The 15,322-nt window shown below is 39.3% G+C and overlaps 1 protein-coding gene and 1 non-coding gene across 14 annotated transcripts in view; one reads left to right on the top strand and one right to left on the bottom strand.

The window, feature by feature from the left end:
• Positions 1-15,322, top strand: part of COBLL1 (cordon-bleu WH2 repeat protein like 1) — a 160,771-nt gene that overhangs the window by 48,765 nt on the left and 96,684 nt on the right. The gene's annotated exons all lie outside the window — the stretch shown is intronic.
• Positions 4,607-4,738, bottom strand: LOC117198069 (small nucleolar RNA SNORA42/SNORA80 family). Its single transcript, XR_004479009.1, has one exon. It is a non-coding gene; the product is annotated as a small nucleolar RNA SNORA42/SNORA80 family (small nucleolar RNA).

Raw genomic sequence — 15,322 nt, 5'->3', positions numbered from 1 at the left:
CAGAATGTGAACTTGGGTACTCATTTGGCCTTGCATGCAATTTCCTATCTTCTGAAGGAATGAATTATAAAACTTATGACAACTGAAATCATACCAATGGTATATGAAAGACTTGCTGAACTTTGATCATAACATCCCTTAAATCTTCAGGAAGCTGTTTAGTTTGCATCAGCTGGTCTCAAGTTAATCGTGGTTGTCTTGTTCGTAGAGGGTGTTTCGGGCTGTAGTTTAAGGGTAGAAGTTTGCGGGTCCATCTTTCCCTCTCTGATACCCCTTATCACCCCCTCTCCCCGCTTGCCTGGCAGATTTCAGCCCGCAGGGACCCAGCATTGCCTAGCTTGGTAATGCCTGCACATGAAAGGACTTTCAGTTACATTGATATTTTACCTGTGACTGATGACATCAGCAAAATTCCTAGAAGCAATGCCTCATTTTCCTTCTAGCCTTGTGAATAGCATTGACTTTTAGAACGTTTATGGGCAATTCTAGATGTGAAAGGATTTCAATTAATTTTTTTTCCATCAGACAGTTTTATTAACTAAACACCTTCTCTTCTCTTTGGAAGGCCAGCCACTCCATCTGTCATCACACACCGTAAAATTTTATGAGATTGGTTACCTGGGCAGACACCCAACCTCTTTTTAAGGTTTTTATTATTTATAATAAGTTTATGTTAATATTACTTTATTAGAAATATCCATTCTAGAAAGCTAGAAGATATTAATAAGCAAAAGTAAGGTAAAGTGACATTCTGTTACCCAGAGATTATCTTTATTTACCCTTCAAGGTGTAGAATTCAAGATCTGTTTATGCCCACACACATTTGTTTTTACCCAAATGAAATGCTGTTCATGCTGGTTTATCAACTGCTTTTTTTTTGCTCTGTTAATGCTCTTCACCTTTCCATGTCAATAGATTTTCATTTTATGTAATACCCAGTCCATTTTCACATTGGCTCAGTTGCCTCTAACACATTTATAGGTACTTTGTTCTAATTAGGATCTACTCTGGGGCTTTGCTGTGCATCTGGTTATGTCCTGTAAACTTCTCAAGTCATGACGCTGACTTTTGAAAGGACCAGGCCATTTGTCCTACAAAATATTGCGTTTTCTGGATTTTTCTGTTGTTTCCTTGTGGTGGTGTTAGCTTGTTCTTAAATCCCTCTATATGGAACAGTTAGATCTAGGCAACATGGACTGAAGTTAAGTGGTGTTTGACTAGAATATACTGTAGATGGCATCATATATTTCATAACATGTCACATCAGGAGGCACAAGCTCAGGCTCAATTTTCTTAGAGTGCAAACCTAGAGAGAGTTAATTTAACTGGGAGGTGGTAATTGGGCAATTTATCCACTCCAGGTACAAGAAGGGTTTGGAGGGTATTTGCATGGTAAGTTTAATAAAATACAATGAGTCAATGGAAATGATGAGTAGTAAAATACCATGAAGAAATTTAAGTGGCATTCAATTCACTTTAATTTGCTAAACCCTGAGGGAATTGCATATTTTTATCAGAAGTAAAAAATATCCTTTTTCTATTATAATTTCTTCTCTCTGTCTCCGTCTGCCTCTTTTTCTCTTTCTCTCTGTGTATGTGTATAATATGCATAATATTCCTCTCCTGTTGAAGACTTTTCGGTGTGTATCCTTTTAGCCTTGTGAGTGCTTCAAAGTACTGTGTCACTTTAAAAAAAAAAATTAAAGTTCTTTTAGCATGCTGTTATAAAGGAGTAACTTTAAAAGAAGCATCTAGGGTAGTTTCCCTTTCAAAATAAACATATTTGATTACTTGATATGTGGAAGCAACTTTTCCCTAGAGATGAAGATGAGAAGAGTCCTAGAAGGAAGTGGGCTTAGTGAAGACTGGTAACTGTGATAAGTATTTCTCACAATTCACTTTTGTTTGTATTGGCTCTTGCTGCTGGCATTGACTTAGGAGGCTCAAAAATTCATATTCTTGGCTTTTCTGAACAATACCAGGTCTTAAATACTAGTACTCGTTGGGTGGGGAAAGGATTTGTGAGTTTAACAATGTCTTTTGCTTTTATGTATAAATGGTATTGACTTAAGAAGAAAACACTAGAGCAACCCAAGGCAGGGAGGGTGGAGAAAGGGGTGGGGTGCAAGGGGATGTATTTGAACCATCACACTTTGTGTAGGGAGATGAAGTTCCCTTGTGATTCCTGGGCAGTTTAAGTACCTGTGCCGTGTATGTACTGAGCCCCACTTAGTCCTATTCTTTCTCCTCCCTTCGTCTCTGACTGCATTGTTCAGGGGTGTGCCCCTGACTGAACAATGGAATTTGCCAAATGGTATGAAATTTGCTGGGTCATCACTGTGCCTGAAGTAAAGGGGCACTGAAATGTCAGAATTCTAAATATGGCATTGTACGATTTTTAAGGACGTCTGCATTTCCCTCACCTGATTTTTGTCTTCCCTACCCACCTCACCCCATGCCCTCCCCCAAATCACCTTAAATGAACTGGTATCTGTATACTTCTGAAAATTCTTACCAAGACTGCCCCCAGGTGTAAGATGCCTCTCAAACTCGAAGACATTCCTTCTACTCTTCATACGTAGCATTTAGATGAGTGCAATTTTCTTTTATCTTACATCTATGGAATGATTTAGGTACCGCTATTGCCAGGATACAGATGACAAGGCTGTGGCTCAACTTCAGTTTTGAGGTGTGGATTTTTCCTTTTAAACAGTTGGCGCATTAAAAAAGGCAGACAATTCTTTTGCTTAACAAAGAGTTCTGCTGTTACTTCCTTCAAATTCATTCTTCCTCTTCTAAGTATATGTGACCTGGTGATTATAAATAGAAAACCATATGATTTGGGGGGCCTAACTATGATTGAGTAATTAAATAACTTATGTAAAATTGTTTAACTATCATGTAAAACTTTTCATAATATGAATTTTAAAACACACACACACACAAATCTTTAATTTGTAATTGAAAACTGCCTTTATAACGAATGACCCTAAAGATGTTCATACTTCGTGCTTTATAAAGGAAAATACTTACGGTCTTATTGATTTTTCTGATGAGTAAAATGGTACTAACCTCAGCCTGCTATAAATAGGCACTGTACTTGGTTTTGAATTGCTGAATGGTTTCTCGTACAAATGTCTTTCTTATTCTATGAAATACTAGGATTCTTTTTTCCTTTTTATTTCTCATCACATGTACACCCATTAATATTGGAAGGGAATTTCACGTAGAACTTAACATGGAGGCTATAAAAACAAAAATCTTTCAAAGTACAGCATGTTTCCTGGTCACTAGTGATTTGAGTCATAAGGATCCATGCAAAAACAAAGATTAATTAGGGTAAAACATTATCATAAAAGTCTCTCATTTGTTTTCCTCTAGAATTTTCTGGCAAAATAAAATGTATGTCAAAATTACATGCAAAAATACTTGAAATTAAGTCTTGTTAGCTAAAATATATCACATTTGTAAAAGATTCAGTTTTGATAGTGCTGGAAATCTAAGATGGTATAAATCCCTTCTTTCTTAGTTTTATATTTTAAAGGAAAGGCCAAAACCTTTCTTTTATAAACCACTACCATGTAGCAGGGTTTTGTTCCAGCTGAAAAAAATTTTCCGTTTATTTCTACAATATAAATAGTGTGCAAGTTACCCCAGAAAGGGATATACTGGGTATTTCAGAGACCTGAATCATAATCTACTTGGGGGTAGGTCTAGCTCACAAGGGTAAATTTAAGAGTTTCTGCCCTTTGCTGCTGGGGTGGGGGGCGCGTCTAGGAGCATATTATCTCTGGACTGCTTTTGGAATTAAGGGGCACAAGATAAAGTTGGTGATTCTTTTTACCCTAGGCTGAGTAGTGATCCCTGATTGGAAATTCAGTGGAGTTTCGTGGTAAGAGTGTTTATGGGTGGGAACTACAGGGTGTGTCTTCCCATGGAATGTCCACTCCAAGGAGAGGTCTGGAGTATTGTAGGCCATGGAAGGGATTAACCCTGGGGTGGGGCAGCAGTAGGTCACTTAATCTTCCCCAATACTGATTTTCGGGCAGGAGTTTTTGAAGGGTAGGATCTTCACAGATAAAGAGTATGTGCTTAAAAGTGTTCTCTCCATATACACAGCATTAGTAAAAAAAATGGATGTTGCAAAACTTTAAGTATTCCTAGAAGTCTTATTGAGCCAAAAGAACTTTTAAGTGACTTGAAAATGGAATTTTTTCCCCCCTTATGGCATCTAGTGCTTGTTAAGTTACTTTACATATGCAATTTTAATACATAGTGTTTAGCAGTGTTTCTGTGTGCTTGGTACTGAGCTATTTGAACATTGAGGAAACTGAGGCCCAAGGTCACATAGTGAGTAAAGGAGCCTGAATTTGGCCCTAGGTATTAACTTGTGTTATATGTTTCTTAGTCATGATGCTTTGTAAAAAGCTGACTATTTTCAGTTATGAGATAACCAAGACCCTAACTCTTCTTTCAGGAGCAAATGGGAAATTGGTTTGGGAAGTGGATCTACTCCTTACTTAAGATAGCCTCTCTTATGCGTTTATCAAAGGAGGATTGGGATTAAAAAAATAAAATAATTGAGCACTTATATATATTTTTTCCCCACTGTGCAACCCGCTTCAGTGCCTGCAGCCTACAGGCAGAAGCCGGGCAATGGTTCCGAGCCAGTTTGCTCCAGCATGGGGCACTATGTGAGGCCCAGGGGGATGGGCCTGCCATAAATCCAAACCCATGCATAGCACTTATCTTTTTAAATATCTTAATACAAATGTGTAGTATCAGTTTTCAGTTTCAGAACATAAAAGAAAACCTAGCTGTTTTAAATAGAAAAGAAGGGAATGATATTGATAAAAGTGTTGGCAGTTAAGAGCAGCAGGACCTAGGCTAGGCCTTTAGGTGTGTTAACGCCTTTTATCTGGCCTGGCAGGGGGCACTGCTGCTTCTGCTACAGTCAGGAAGGTGGAGAAGCTGCCCTTAGAGTATCGCTGTGATGCAGAAAGAAAAAAAAAAGTGTCCCATCCATGCTTTGCTTTTTTATACCCATGAGATTAGTTACTGGACAAAGGAGTGCTGTGGCAGCAAAACCCAGCGTCTCACAACCTCGCTTAGCTCACTTTCTTCTTCCTAATCTCGTGCCTGCATATCTAATTTGTAGACCCGTGGTTGCAAGGGAGCCTGGAAAAAGAAACGTGTAGGGTTTTGGCCTCTGTCATACAGGAAGGTACACAGGAAGGACATTGGTATGGAGGTTGAGCTCCAGTCCACTATATCCATCCTACAATTAATACCATTAAAAAAGAATCATGGCGATGGAGGAGACCTGGCTTTGTTTTCCATGACCACATTTCCTGACCTTCCTCACCTCTGACCCTCATTAAAATATCACCTTGGGGCTTTCTGGTCCTATGTCCTGTGGAAGATTTTCCAATTTTTCCAGTGTTTTGAGGGAGTACATATATAGTTGACAAGATTTTTTTTTTTTCTAACAATTTAATTTCTGAGAAACTGCCATCATGATATGTTAGCAGCTTCTAGATATAATCTGTTTGCTGTTAGGATGAGTGTTCATTTTTTTTCCTTCCAGTTTTATTGAGATACAGTTGACATGTAGCACTTTATAAGATTAAGGTGTACAGCGTAATGATTTGACTTACATACATCACGAAATGATGACCACCGTAAGTTTAGTGAGCATCCAGTAATCTCATGTAAAAAACATTTTTTTCCTTGTGGTGAGAACACTTGGGATTTGATCTCAACTTTCATATATAACATAGAGCAGTCTTAATTATACTGATCATACTGTACATCACATCCCTAGTACTTTTTTATCGTATAACTGGAAGTTTGTACCTTTTGACCACCTTTATTCTGCCCCTCCCCACCCCTGCCTCTGGTAACCACAAAGATTTTTTTTTTTAACCATGCCATTCGGGAATTTTTTGGTGAATAAATACTTTTAAAATAAATATTTGATTAATATGTGCAGTTATACTTTTTTAAAAAAACATTTTTAGGAGGTTGGATATTATAGCAAATGGAGCAAGGGATGCTAGAGCTAAACTCTAGTTCTTAATCCCAAAGTACCAGAAAAAAGTAGTTAGTGATATAACTCTGGGAGAGTATTCAGCAGAGTACTTTTTCAAAGGTAAGCTGCAGAGATTAAAGTGTGTGTGTGCAATATAAACTTCTGTATTTATATATACCTTATTTCTGGATGGAAAGTAATTTAGATGTGGATTTTCCTGGAGATTTCTGATGGGAGTTATCTTTTGGAGAGCACATTATAAGGCAATAGTTCAAGTTATGCTAAAGTGTGGAAAGGAAGGAAGTTATTTCTAAGCTAAAATTGTGTCTTTTGGCATTGTTTTTAGTTCAGGTGCCTAAAACTGTCAAAAGCTGAATTGGCTTCTAGAGAGAAGTAGTGTCCTCCAAAACTTTCCCTCAGTGACCGTTGCTGTGTTATGTAAACCATGTTTCCTTTTCTGGAGTTCCTTGTGTAGTCTTTCCAGTTTTTTCTTTACTGATCTTCTTAAAAGTTTTTATGCTTAGTGAGCAAATATAAGATACCAGTTTCTAAGCTAAGAGAAAAAATTGAGGAAGGAGTCTTTGGTTCATGTTTAATTATAGAGAATTTGTATTCATATTTTTATCTTGATATTTGTATTTTTATCGCCTTCATCTGTTTCCTCTCAATGCATTTGAGTATAAGAAAAAAAAAGAAAAAAAAGCACAACTGGTAAGCTAAAAAAACCAGCTGGCTGTTTTGGAAGTGTTCATGGTTATGTAATTGGCCCAATATGTATAAAACGTCCATCAACTTAAGGGCAGGAAAGTAAGTAGTAATCTTAGCTGAGCATTATCCAGTTACACTCAATTATTACTTATTTTGGAAAACGTCCTGTAAAAGGGGTAATTGCAGAGAGAATATCTGCAATTACAATCTAGATTTTGATGTGAGAAATAGGCTTGCTGATTATAGGTTTTCAGGTAGATATTTAAGTAGTAATTAAATTAATCTTCTCACCTATTCTGAAATCTGAATAGAAATAATACAATGCTAAAAATATAGAGACTTTTGAGAATTAAGGGATTGGCTAAGTATTCAGCTGTACCCTCTGAACCTCTCTACTCAGGGATAAACACATTACACACCTCCCTCTGCTTGTCCACGTTATTCATGCCCTTCAAGAACATTGTGTTTCCTTTGGAAGATAGTCATTCTCCTAAGCACAGAGGTAATACCAATACTAGCTTTTCCCTGTGCCCTGTTTTTGCTTTATATTCTGTACTCTTGCCAGAGGGGATATAAAAAGTCAAGAATCTTACTGCCTTAGAGATTGATACCAATTCTCACTACTTTGGAGATTGATACTGTCTGGCCAAACACTCTTGGCCATGTAAACCATGTTTTCTTTTCTGGAGTTCCTTGTGTAGTCTTTCCATCTTTTTTCTTTACTTATCTTCTTAAAAGTTTTTATGCTTAGTTAGTAAAATAATAAGATACCAGTTTATAAGTTAACAGAAAAATAGCTGCCCTTCCCCTGCCAGTTTTTTCTCAGTCGCTCTAAACTGTCATCATGATCTCTATTAAGATGGAGTATTTGACTCATCCAGTACCCTATCTTAATGTTTTGTGTGTGTGTTTTCTTTTAATTAAAAAAACAAAAACAAAAGCCCCCTCTATTGTGGTCCTGCCAACTATCTCCCTTGTTGCTACTGGAATTAGCATACCTCTGAACCGATAAAGTCAGAAATTTCACTCACCCTACAGATTCTTTTTTTTCTGTTTAAATTTTTATTCATTTGTTTATTTATTTTTGGCTGCATTGGGTCTTCATTGCTGCGCACGAGCTTTCTCTAGTTGTGGTGAGCGGGGGCTACCCTTCGTTGTGGTGTGTGGGCCTCTCACTGCAGTGGCTTCCCCGTTGTTGTGGAGCACGGGCTCTAGGTGCGTGGGCTTCAGTAGTTGTGGCTCGCAGGCTCAGTAGTTGTGGCTCATGGGCTCTAGAGCGCAGGCTCGGTAGCTGTGGCACACGGGCTTAGTTGCTCTGCGGCATGTGGGATCTTCCTGTACCAGGGCTCAAACCCGTGTCCCCTGCATTGGCAGGCGGATTCGTTTTTTTTTGTTTTTTTTTTTTTTTTGCGGTACGTGGGCCCCTCACTGTCGTGGCCTCTCCCGCTGCGGAGCACAGGCTCTGGACACGCAGGCTTCGCGGCCATGGCTCACAGGCCCAGCCGCTCCGCGGCATGTGGGATCTTCCCACACTGGGGCACGAACCCGCGTCCCCTGCATCAGCAGGCAGACTCTCAACCACTGCGCCACCAGGGAAGCCCGGCAGGCGGATTCTTAACCACTGCGCCACCAGGGAAGTCCTCTACAGAGTCCTATCCTCTCTTTCCTACTAAACCCATTCTACTACTCTTTACATCTCTTCTTATATGTTTTTAGTTATCTGGCTTCTTATGCATTTATTTCTCTGTTCTGTCTAACCTCCCAGGTCAGTCATTTAAACTGCCTTCAATAGCCAGCTCAGTTTCAAGTTTTCTTTTCTCCCTAGACAAACTTTGGCTCAACATGCCACCAACCGTAAACCTGAATCAGCCGAAATTATAATATCCCCCTTTTCAGTCCTCCAGCTAGTGGGTGCTACTGGAGGGAGAAAGTGGGCCTGGATAACCTGGTGGCAGATTCTCTGCATATATCTCATGTAATTTTCTGAACCTCCATGGAAGTTACTGTTATCATCTTTTTCTACATTTAAAAAAAAAAGAAAAAAAGAAGAAGAAGATGCCAAGTTGATTTGAATCCAGGCCTTCTGATGCACGATAGTTCAATAGATGCAGTAGTTCCAAATGTCACGTCTGCACATCAATCTTTCTTGGGGAAGAAAGTCTCTCTTCCCCTGATTGTCAAAAAAGACTCCTGGGCTTCACTCTGGGTCAGCTTTAAGCCATGGTCTTCATAGCAATTCCTATGACCAGAGTAATGCCAGCCTCCAATTGGTTTGGGCTTGAATTATTGTCAATCACAGTAGTAAGGTTGTGAGATTTTCGCCGCTTATTTTAGGCCATTAGGGCCCACTTATGTGGCTAGCTTATGGAAATCAATCCTCCCTAGTCACCAGAACTGCTAAACTGTACAAGAAGTATGAAATAGATATTGAGGAAGCAACTGACAAGCATCTGTTATGGTGGCTGTTATTTTTATTCCCTATAACGAAAGGGCTTCTTACACTTTCAAATTCTAATAGTTTATTTCAGATTTTGTTACAGAAATTAAGACTAAATCATAAGAGAGGAACATCTGAAATCAATAATAGAGCAATTTTGTGGGTTTTACTTTCTCCAGAAGCCTCATATGGGTCTAGGGAAAGTTTTTTTTTTTTTAATTTATTTATTTTTATTTTTGGCTGCCTTGGGTCTTTGTTGCTGCGCGCGGGCTTTTTCTAGTTGCGGCGAGCGGGAGCTACTCTTTGTTGCGGTGCGTGGGCTTCTCATTAGGTGGCTTCTCTTGTTGCAGAGCACAGGCTCTAGGCGCACGGGCTTCAGTAGTGTGGCACTCGGGCTCAGTAGCTGTGGCTCACGGGCTGTAGAGCGCAGGCTCAGTAGTTGTGGCACAGCGGCTTAGTTGCTCCGCGGCATGTAGTATCTTCCCGGACCGCGGCTCAAACCCGTGCTCCCTGCATTGGTAGGTGGATTCTTAACCACTGCACCACCAGGGAAGCCCATGTGTTCAAATACTCTTGATTTATTTCTCCATGCAGCAAGGACAACTTTGTTAACTAGAATTATTTTTATACTTAGGAAAACTGTAAATTGAACTTAAGACATAATATTCATCTGAAAAGTTAGATGTATTATCTTTTAAATGTCACTGCTTCATTTCAGTCCCTTTATTACCATTAGCTTCCTATTTTATACATGGCTGGTGTAAAAAGTCCGCCTTTTGGGGAGAGGGGGTTAGGATTTCCTCTAGCTATGTTTTTATTTATTTTTTATTATTGTTTTTTTTTTGCGGTACATGGGCCTCTCACCGCCGCGGCCTCTCCCATCGCGGAGCACAGGCTCCGGACGCGCAGGCTCAGCGGCCATGGCTTACGGGCCCAGCCGCTCCGTGGCATGTGGGATCTTCCCGGATTGGGGCACGAACCCGTGTGCCTTGCATCGGCAGGCGGACTCTCAACCACTGCGCCACCAGGGAAGCCCCTCTAGCTATGTTTTAATTGAGGAAGACCTCAGCTGTTGCCCATATATCAGCTTCCTATTTTCTTCCTGGAGAATAAGCCTCAGATGTTATTTTTCCTTTCTTGGGCTCAAACACCACTGAAAACACCCCAGCGAGTAGATAGCATAGTTAAACGATGACTGGAAATTCTGTACAAGGTTTATTTTTGCTACCATAGCAACTACTAGCAATTGCATTGCCTCTCACTTTTGGATCTCCTAGCACACAGGAAAACATTTGATGTAACTTCCCCTGCTGGAAGTTGTGGCTCTCCCTGTTTCATCATAAAGAGCTATTGTTTTTTTTCCTTTAAGAAAACAAAACAAACAAAAACACAAACAAAAAAACCCAACTCTAAATCTTTGACTACTTCAATTCATTCATGAGGGTCTCTAGAAGTTTTCTCATGAATGTCTAAATACCCTTATTTTTATATCCGTTTACTTTTTATATTCATCATTTTAAAAATCATTTATTGACCCTTCTGGTACCAATGAAATTGACAAATGAAAACGACAAATTTCCTGCCCTAAAGGAATCCACAGTGTAGGAAGGGAAACAGATAAATGCTTCATAAGTATCATATAGAGCTTTTGCACTCTGATTACTTGTGAATGGCCTCTGCTAAGGGCTTAGTGAACACAGGGCAGGGGGCTAGAATGTTCCACTGGGAGGAAGGGGGATGGGTTAGGGATGTCTTCTCAGAGGGATTAACATTAGAACTGGCTTGTTAGGGACTTCCCTGGCGGTCCAGTGGTTAAGACCCCACACTTCCACTGCAGGGGGTATGAGTTCCATCCCTGGTCAGGGAACTAAGATCCTGCATGCTGCACGATGTGGCAAAAAAAAAAAAAAAAGAACTGGCCTTTTAGAAGGAGTGCTTTGGACAATGGATGTGCACACATCACCAAAGGAATTCATGGAAGCAGCCATGCAAAATAATTATATATGTGAACACCTTCTATATGCTTTAGCAGTGTGTAAGGAACTTGGGAGGACTAAAGAGATATCTATGAATTATTTTGAAAGAATGGAACTTAAAATTTAGTTAGAGATACAAAATACAGACCTGAAAATAGAACAGTAAGACAATCTAGGATTATAAGTATTTGTCAAGTGTTTATGGTGTGGCTTCTGCATCTGTGCCTGTGGGGATAGCACTCCCTTCTTCAAGGGTCTTAAAGTATATTTGGGAATATAAAACACACATAAATGAAACTTTAGCATTTTAGTCAGTCCATAAAATTAATATGAATGAAATTAGAGATCAGTGCTGTGAACACTATGAAATGAGAGAAACCATCATGAGTTGAGGAGAGAAAAGAATCCTGAGAAGGTTACAGTGGTCCACTTGGACCTGCTGCTTCTCTTCTTCATGGCCTAGTTTGGCGCCTAGAAAGAGTGTAACAATATCCACTCCCATCAGTAGTGTTTGATGGTTTGAACTTCATTCTTACCTCTTGCTGCAAGATTAGAATGTCTGATGCCATTATCTCTTAATCTTTGATGTGTTTGGAATGTCTGAGATGGAGGAAGAGATTTTAGTGTTTGGTTCTGGCCAGCCCAGCCAGGGCACGTGTTTCTGACACTGATTAACTGGATGGCCTTTTTCAGGGCCACGGCCCACAATCTGAGAGGTATGCACCCTGCCTTTCTGAGAGACCTGTGGAATGTTGGCATCTATTGTTGGATTATTGCTGTGGAAGTCCAAAAATACATAGTCGTCATACTCACATACTAATCTTACCTTTGTATAATATAAGAAAAAAATGTTGGAAAGTGACAGTTTACTGAACTATTGATAACTTTTTTAAAACAAATTTATTTATTTTATTTACTTTAGTTTTGGCTGCATTGGGTCTTCGTTACTGTGTGCCGGCTTTCTCTAGTTGGGGTGAGTGGGGGCTACTCTTCATTGCGGTGCACGGGCTTCTCATTGCGGTGGCTTCTCTTGTTGCGGAGTGCGGGTTCTAGAGCACAGGCTCAGTAGTTGTGGTGCACGAGCTTAGTTGCTCCGTGGCTTGTGGGATCTTCCCGGACCAGGGATCGAACCCGTGTCCCCTGCATTGGCAGGCAGATTCTCAACCACTGCGCCACCAGGGAAGCCCAACTATCGATAACATTTTAAACCTAGCCATTTTATTTTATATATAACTTTCTTTGGGAAGTTATAATTTTCTAGGAGATAAAACTTATACTTGCAATAGATTTTCTTACTATTTCAAACATTCTAATATGTTCAACTTTTGTTAAACATTATGATTAAGTGGTATATTAATAGACATGTTACCTTTATATCCTAATTGCTGTTATGAGGTGTAAATCTTTCATCAGAAATCTACTTGTTATGTTAATAGCAGTCTTAAAATATCTGGCTGTTTTTTTTAATTGTGATAGAATACACATAACATAAAATTTACTATTTTAACTATTTTAATGTGTATAATGTAGTAGCATTTAATACATGTACAGTGGTGTGCAACCACAACTATCCAGTTCCAGAACATTCATCATCACCCCCAAAAGGAAACCCATACCCATTAAGCAGTCACTCCACATCCTCCCTCCCCAGCTCCCGGCAACCACTAATCTGTTTTCTGTTTGGTTTTTGATGTATATACTTCGATGTCATAGCTTGCAAAATAATGGAAGTACTCTGGTTTGATCCTTATTGCTCAGTTTATATAGTGGTATAATAAAACTTTTCAGTTTGTTAGACTGATTTTCTGATCAGGTGAGTATTTTTTAAAAAAATATATTAACGGGAATTCCCTGGTGGTCCAGTGGTTAGGACTCCATACTTTCATTGCCGAGGGCGCGGGTTTGATCCCTGGTCGGGGAACTAAGATCCCACAAGCCATGCGGCACAGCCAAAAAACCCCACAAAACCAAAAAACACCAAAACCCAAAAAACATTAACCATCATAGAGAGTTTATTTAAGGATAAGCAGCTCTATTTTAGAAATTTTCTTTAATATTAAAACATAAGTAATTCTATTAATGGAGTAAAACAACCTCACAGAATTGGAAATAAGTAGGTCAGGCATTTTCTTAAACTTTTATAATACTGAGAATGAACGGCTATAACTGTGCTAGCCATCAAGGTTATTCACACTTTTGTAATCTGTGGAAATCTAAAACTGTAAAACATAAAAGTAAAAGGCAATGCAGGGCTTCCCTGGTGGCGCAGTGGTTGAGAGTCCGCCTGCCGATGCAGGCGACACGGGTTCGTGCCCCGGTCCGGGAAGATCCCACATGCTGCGGAGTGGCTGGGCCCGTGAGCCATGGCCACTGGGCCTGCGTGACCGGAGCCTGTGCTCCGTAGTGGGAGAGGCCACAGCAGTGAGAGGCCCACGTACCGCAAAAAAAAAAAAAAAAAAAAAAGTAAAAGGCAATGCAGAGTAACAGATGAATTAAAAGTATCATCTAAATGAAAAAATGTCCTAAATTACAAGGATAAAAATTCCCTTTTTCTCTACTGTATAGTCTTCTCTGAGGCTAAAGAAAAAATACCATTATAAAATAATATATGAGTTTGTTCAGGTTTAAAAATTATATGCATTGATAATACATGATATTATCAATTTATTTAGAAAAGCATTTTTACTTTTTCCTTAAAAAGCAGTAGTGACATTTGAATACCTAGTTATGCTCTTGATATCTGTTGAAAAGTATCTGTTTTATTGGTTTTCTCTGTGCGTGTAGTTCCTTTATGCCTTCTAAAAAAAAAAAAACGTTTTGAGCACAGAGTGCTTATAGATACACTCTTTCACAGTGAAGCCCTTTGAAACAAAATCAGGTGGGAAGATTTAATTTGGAGCACATTTGGAATTAAATTTGACTTTAAATTTAGCGGGCAAGAGCATAGGTCTAGAGTCAGACTGCTTGGGTTCAAATCTTGCCCCTCAGTTGTACTACTTCATTGACAAGACTCTCTAAGTAGTTCTTATCCTTAAGTATCTTGCAAACAGGCAGAGTGCCTGTTTGCGGGTTGTTGTGAGGAGAGTGAAACGGGGCCTGAGGAGCATTGTACAAAGAGCCTGCTGTGCAGTAAGTGTCCAGTGGATGTGAGCCAGTCCTTAGCCCCATGATGATGTCAAAGCATTCTTTATCTAAAAATTAAAATGTTAGTCCAACATTTGTACAACTCATTAGGAGCAACTTTATTTTCAGCACCCTTTCACAAAACTGTTCCAACCCCTCTCCTTAAGTATCCACATACTTTTTTTCTTTGGACGTGGGCCGTTATTGTGATGTTTTTGTCATATAGATATGAGGCACCTAAAAAATAAGACTTTCTGATTAAAAAAAAGTCTAATCATGTAACACAAAGTAGATAAATGGCTATTTTCTATGCATTATTCATTGTGATCTACGTATAAGGTGTTGAATCTTGTTTTCATGTTTCTGATTTTAAAGTCGTGAAAATTACTTTTACAATTAAAATGCAACATTGTGCAGTTCAGAATATTACAGAGGAGAACATATTACTACTCACCGCTGGTGAAATTCTGGAGGGGTGTATGTGTATTTAAAATTCTCCCAAGATGAAAGAAACACCAAGGGGAAAATATGCACATCACAGGCAAGGTATTCTTAAAGGGTGTCTGTTCTAGAGTTTGACGAAGTGGAAGAACACATTATGAACTGGAAATTATATTTACCCCTTGCCCAGAGACCTCACAAGGTGACAATGTATCTTCTTGAAAACACAACATCTCCACTATGTCTTTGCTTACCCTGCCTTTGGATTTCCACTTAGCCTGGCGGAGACACTGACAGCACCGCCCAGGGCAAACAGTATTTAGGTTTCTAAATCAGGCACAAAGCTGAAAATACACAAAAGTGGAGTGGTTGCTAAATAAATAGGAGTCCTGCAGCTCCTGTCCATACTTTGTGGTGATGATGTCTTTGTAGAGCTCATAACCCAGTATCCTGGCAGTCAAGGAAAATAATATTTAATTCTTCAACTAATGTTTAATTATTAATTATTTTCCAAGAGGAAGCCACACTAAAAAAGTTGGTCTAGGAAAAGCCCTCATGAAAAATCTCAAAACTTTTCCATGTGACTCACTCAGAATCCCTTTAAAA

The sequence above is a fragment of the Orcinus orca genome, chromosome 7 (assembly GCF_937001465.1).
Source record: "Orcinus orca chromosome 7, mOrcOrc1.1, whole genome shotgun sequence".
Lineage (NCBI taxonomy): Eukaryota > Metazoa > Chordata > Mammalia > Artiodactyla > Delphinidae > Orcinus > Orcinus orca.
The sequence above is the reverse complement of the archived record's forward strand: the minus strand, read 5'-3'. Positions and strand labels throughout refer to the sequence as shown.